Genomic DNA, 6,000 nt, shown 5'->3' on the forward strand with positions numbered 1-6,000 from the left:
AGGGACAAGAGACACTGTCGGCCCCCTTGTGTATTCCAGAAGGGGGAGGGAAGCAGGAACAAAAAAAGGAAAAAAAAAAAAAAAAAATGTGAAATGGTTTTGGAGAGTAAACTACCAACAGATGTGGCGGAGAGGCTCTAGGACCGAGCGTTTTGGGGCTGGGAGAGAGACAAAAGCCGGGATTGATACAGCCAGGGAGGGCGCAGCGTGGACTGCTGTATCAGAGAGATAGACGAACATCTGCAAAGTAGAGCGACATTGTGCTGCAAGGGGTGTGTCCACGCACAATATCATAAAAAAATTAAAAAATGCAAGAAAAAAAAATGCAAAGAAAAAAAAAACAAATACTGTTGTTGCTGTAACCGTTATTGTTTGCAAATTTTATAATGCTTTAGAAAAAAAAAAGTAAAAAAAAAAAAAAAAAAAGAAAACCCACACACACCTAAAATTGCCCAGCTTTGTCATGGCCATGCATCCGACGTTAAAGCAGTGGAGCATCCAATAATATATACTGTAATAAAAATTAAAACAAAAAAACAAATACTGTTGTTGCTGTAACAGTTATTGTTTGCAAATTTTAAAATGCTTTATTAAAAAAAAAAAAAAAAAAAACCCAAACACACCACGATTGCCCAGCTTTGCCATGGAGCTGCAGCCAATATTAAAGCAGTGGAGCATCCAATAATATATATTGTAATAAATGAAATTTAAAAAAAATGCAAAGAAAAAACAAAAAAAAACAAAAAAACAAATATTGTTGTTGCTGTAACATTTATTGTTTGCAAATTTTAAAACTTCTTATAAAAATAAAAAAAATAAATAAAATAACCCACACACACCGCACTTGCCCAGCTTTGTCATAGCACTGCAGCCGATATTAAAGCAGTGGAGCATCCAATGATATATTGTAATAAATAAATTAAAAAAAGACATGGGATAGTTAAAAATGGAACTACAAGTGCACAGTGTGAAATTCCTGCGTCCTACCTAGCGCACAGCGAGGGCATGCAACGCCAACGCCCCTCAGGAGCCATGCTGCTGGTGCCAGATGCTAGCAGAGCGCAGATGACCCATCCATATTCAGCATGCTCTGTGTTTAATCAGGATTATGTCACCGTGTCTGCACACACCGCGCTCCACAGCATCTGCCGGCATGTCCGCCGGCACAGGAATGGCCCAATGTAGGATCGGGCACTGGACATCAAAGTATACCCCCAGGGCTGGAAAATGATCCCCGCAACATAGGAACGGACATTAAATTATACCCAGGGCTGGATACTGAACCCCAAATTTCTATAGCACTGCGAAGGAATGCATGCAAGAAATACCCAGTGCTGGAAACCGATCCCCAGTTTTTATTGCATACGAATTTCGGACATTAAACCAGACCCAGTGCAGAAAAATGATCCCTACATATAAAAAAACCCATACCCGGTGCTATAAATGACCCCCACTTTCAACAGCATTCTATAGGAATGGACATTAGATCTTTCATGACACCCAGCGATGGACAATGACACCACATTCTATAGTATTACATAGGACATTAGAGCAATCCCATAGAACAATACACGGCTTGCCTTCAGATTGATTTTTGATCTTGATCACTCCTGTGTCCACCTCTACCCTACACACAATGCACGGTGCCGCTACCAGAACACGTATGTGCAAGGCGGCAGAGAAGAGGGGGGCGGGGGGTAGTGTGATGCAGATAAGCAGAATTTAACCCATTCTATGCCCAGAACAGACAGCCAAGCTGATCTGCCACACCTCACAGCAGCATGTCACAGCAGCAGCACAATCCGCCGCCTCGCTTCATCGCATTTAACCCGTTTAGTGCCGCCGCATGCCGCTACATTTCTGGAAAAAAGGGGGGGGGGGGGTATAGACACGTTGTGGGATGATTTCCTTTTTCTGGGTATTGAAGGTGGTTGTGGTGGAAGATGTGGGGGGGGGGGGCTCCAGAAGATTCAATTCTTTGTTCTCACTTCACAACCGGCAGTCGGCAACGGTGCACAAGGTGACGGTTGTGGGAAGGTGCATAAAGAATGGTCGTGTGACCAGCCATCGATCATCTAGAAATCCACATCTATCTATATGTATAGAGGTGATAGACAGATCCACACACACACAGACATACAATAGACTGTGCCCCATGCTCTCCTAGTGGGAGGACAGCTCCATCCCCCCCAGTACGGGGGAAGGGCAGCGCACGTCACCCCCCCAATACTGAGGGAAGGGCAGCGCACGTCACCCCCCCAATACTGGGGGAAGGGCAGCGCACGTCACCCCCCCCAATACTGGGGGAAGGGCAGCGCACGTCACCCCCCCCAATACTGGGGGAAGGGCAGCGCACGTCACCCCCCCAATACTGGGGGAAGGGTAGCGCACGTCACCCCCCCAATACTGGGGAAAGGGCAGCGCACGTCACCCCCCCCAATACTGGGGAAAGGGCAGCGCACGTCACCCCCCCCAATACTGGGGAAAGGGCAGCGCACGTCACCCCCCCCAATACTGGGGGAAGGGCAGCGCACGTCACCCCCCCCCCAATACTGGGGGAAGGGCAGCGCACGTCACCCCTCAATACTGGGGAAGGGCAGCGCACGTCACCCCCCTATACTGGGGAAGGGCAGCGCACGTCACCCCCCAATACTCGGGGAGGGCCGTGCACGTCACCCCCAACTACTAGGGGAAGGACAGTGCCCGTCACCCCCCCCCCCCCCAATACTATGGAAGGACAGTGCCCGTCACCCCCCCCCCCCAATACTATGGAAGGACAGTGCCCGTCACCCCCCCCCCAATACTATGGAAGGACAGTGCCCGTCACCCCCCCCAATACTATGGAAGGACAGTGCCCGTCACCCCCCCCCCCAATACTATGGAAGGACAGTGCACACCCCCCCCCCCCAATACTATGGAAGGACAGTGCACCCCCCTCCCCAATACTATGGAAGGACAGTGCACATCACCCCCCCCCCCAATACTATGGAAGGACAGTGCACATCACCCCCCCCCAATACTAGGAAGGACAGTACACATCACCCCCCCCCCCAATACTATGGAAGGATAGTGCACATCACCCCCCCCCCCCAATACTATGGAAGGATAGTGCACATCACCCCCCCCCCCACAATACTATGGAAGGACAGTGCACATCACCCCCCCCAATACTATGGAAGGACAGTGCACATCACCCCCCCCCCCAATACTATGGAAGGACAGTGCACATCACCCCCCCCCCCATACTATGGAAGGACAGTGCACATCACCCCCCCCCAATACTATGGAAGGACAGTGCACATCACCCCCCCCCCCCATTACATATGGAAGTACAGTGCACATCACCCCCCCCCCATTACTATGGAAGGACAGTGCACATCACCCCCCCCCCCCCAATACTATGGAAGGATAGTGCACATCACCCCCCCCATTACTATGGAAGGACAGTGCACATCACCCCCCCCAATACTATGGAAGGATAGTGCACATCACCCCCCCCCCCAATACTATGGAAGGACAGTGCACATCACCCCCCCCCCAATACTATGGAAGGACAGTGCACATCACCCCCCCCCCCCCAATACTATGGAAGGATAGTGCACATCACCCCCCCACCCCCAATACTATGGAAGGACAGTGCACATCACCCCCCCCCCCCACCAATACTATGGAAGGACAGTGCACATCACCCCCCCCCAATACTATGGAAGGATAGTGCACATCACCCCCCCCCCCAATACTATGGAAGGACAGTGCACATCACCCCCCCCCACCAATACTATGGAAGGACAGTGCACATCACCCCCCCCCCCAATACTATGGAAGGACAGTGCACATCACCCCCCCCCCCAATACTATGGAAGGACAGTGCACATCACACCCCCCCAATACTATGGAAGGATAGTGCACATCACCCCCCCCCCCCCAATACTATGGAAGGATAGTGCACATCACCACCCCCCCCAATACTATGGAAGGACAGTGCACATCACCCCCCCCCCCCCAATACTATGGAAGGATAGTGCACATCACCCCCCCCCCCCCAATACTATGGAAGGATAGGAAGGATAGTGCACATCACCCCCCCCCCCAATACTATGGAAGGATAGTGCACATCACACCCCCCCCCAATACTAAGGAAGGACAATGCTCATCACCCCCCCCCAATACTATGGAAGGACAGTGCACATCACCCCCCCAATACTATGGGAGGACAGTGCACATCACCCCCCCCCAATACTATGGGAGGACAGTGCACATCACCCCCCCAATACTATGGAAGGGCAGTGCACATCACCACCCCCACCCCCCCAATACTATGGAAGGACAGTGCACATCACCCCCCCCCCCCAATACTATGGAAGGACAGTGCACATCAACCCCCCCCCCCCCCCCCCAATACTATGAAGGACAGTGCACATCACCCCCCCCCCCCCCAATACTATGGAAGGACAGTGCACATCACCCCCACCCCCCAATACTATGGGAGGACAGTGCACATCACCCCCCCAATACTATGGAAGGGCAGTGCACATCACCACCCCCACCCCCCCAATACTATGGAAGGGCAGTGCACATCACCACCCCCACCCCCCCAATACTATGGAAGGACAGTGCACATCACCCCCCCCCCCCCCAATACTATGGAAGGACAGTGCACATCAACCCCCCCCCCCCAATACTATGGAAGGACAGTGCACATCACACCCCCCCCCCCCTCCACAGCACAGACACACATGCCCGGTGGCCCCCCTCTCTCCCGGTACCTGGCCGCTGCTGTCCTGGCGGTGCTGGCCGGTGTCGGTGTCTCCTTAGTCCGCAGAGCTGGAGGAGCAAGAGGGAGGCGGGAGCGAGCGGCGGGGACGCGCAGGGGAGCTGTCAGGAGAGCAGGGTCACGTGAGGAGAGGAGGGAGGTGGGGAGGAGGAGGGGTGGATGGATTAGACAGGAGAACACATGGCATGGACGGGGAGAGAAGTGATGGGCACCGGGCACAGTCCCCAGCATTGCACCGTCTCACTGACAATGACAGGCCCATTCCCCGTCACGTGTCCTGCCACTGCAGCCTACCTAGCCGAGCCCCCACCCCACAGCCGTGCACTGCACACCTGGCTCCGGGTCACACCGCAATCCTTGGCAGCGATAACTCACCGTCCTGCGCCGGGCACAGTCAATGGCGAGGGGCGGAGTCTGCGCGCCCCCGGGCTCTGGAGGAAAACACCGCTAGGACTTTGCACCGAGTCTCAGAGCGCGCGCCCGGCCGCTCGTCCTTCTCCCGGAGGGGGGCGGGGTAGGCGGGGCGGGAGCGCGCAGGAGAGAGCAGAGAGCCGCCTGGTCCTGCTGCTGCGGCGGGTTGCCATGGAGACAGGATCAGCAGCAGTCTCTCGTCCTCCTCCCCCCTCCGTCTCCTTTGTGTGAGAGGATCCCTCCTCCCCCCTGGGAGACCCTCTTCTCCCTGGGTGTGATAGGAGGCCCTGGACTAGAAGACATGTATACATTTATACACCTAGACAGACATTGTCCTTGTACTGGCTTTATGGACTACAAAACACCTCTCCCATGTAGAATATGTACCAGACACACCAAGCATTCCTATTCTACACTTCACACTGCATGGTCTACATACCGACCAATCACAGGCTCCCATACATTAACCAGTTCTCCTCCGGGCCCATTCTGACATTTCTCTCCAACATGTACCAATCAGGAATTGTTTTTGGCTAGAAAATGACTGAAAACCCCCAAACGGTTTCTTTTTTTTTTTTTAAGCAGAAGCCCTAAAAAATAAATTGGTGGGTATTGACATTTTTTATACCTCACTTGCTATTTGCCTTGCGGTTTGTTTTTAAACACCTTTTTTGGGGAAAAAAATTCACTTGAATGAATTTGATTTCACAGACGGGCTATATAATATCTCATTTTTTCTTTGTTAAAATGTAAAAGATGATGTTACACCGAGTACATAGATACCCAACATGTCACACTTTGAAAATTGCGTACGG

At 52.6% G+C, this 6,000-nt stretch overlaps 1 protein-coding gene across 12 annotated transcripts in view; it reads right to left on the reverse strand.

Moving 5' to 3' along the window:
- Positions 1-5,294, reverse strand: part of LOC149464619 (microtubule-associated protein tau-like) — a 201,848-nt gene extending 196,554 nt beyond the window's left edge. For 2 of the 12 annotated variants that reach the window (XR_016312369.1, XM_089674656.1), the window contains exon 1: positions 4,767-5,027. The gene's annotated coding sequence lies outside the window, so the exon portion shown is untranslated. Of the gene's footprint in view, positions 1-1,580; positions 1,606-4,766; positions 5,028-5,149 lie in introns of those variants that run through there. The other 10 variants (XM_089674657.1, XM_089674659.1, XM_089674650.1 and 7 more) reach the window with 9 other exon arrangements.
- Positions 5,295-6,000: the final 706 nt, after the last annotated feature.

This window comes from Staurois parvus, unplaced genomic scaffold, assembly GCF_062004578.1.
Source record: "Staurois parvus isolate SC_StPar_1 unplaced genomic scaffold, SC_StPar_1.0 ptg000151l, whole genome shotgun sequence".
Classification (NCBI taxonomy): Eukaryota; Metazoa; Chordata; class Amphibia; order Anura; family Ranidae; genus Staurois; species Staurois parvus.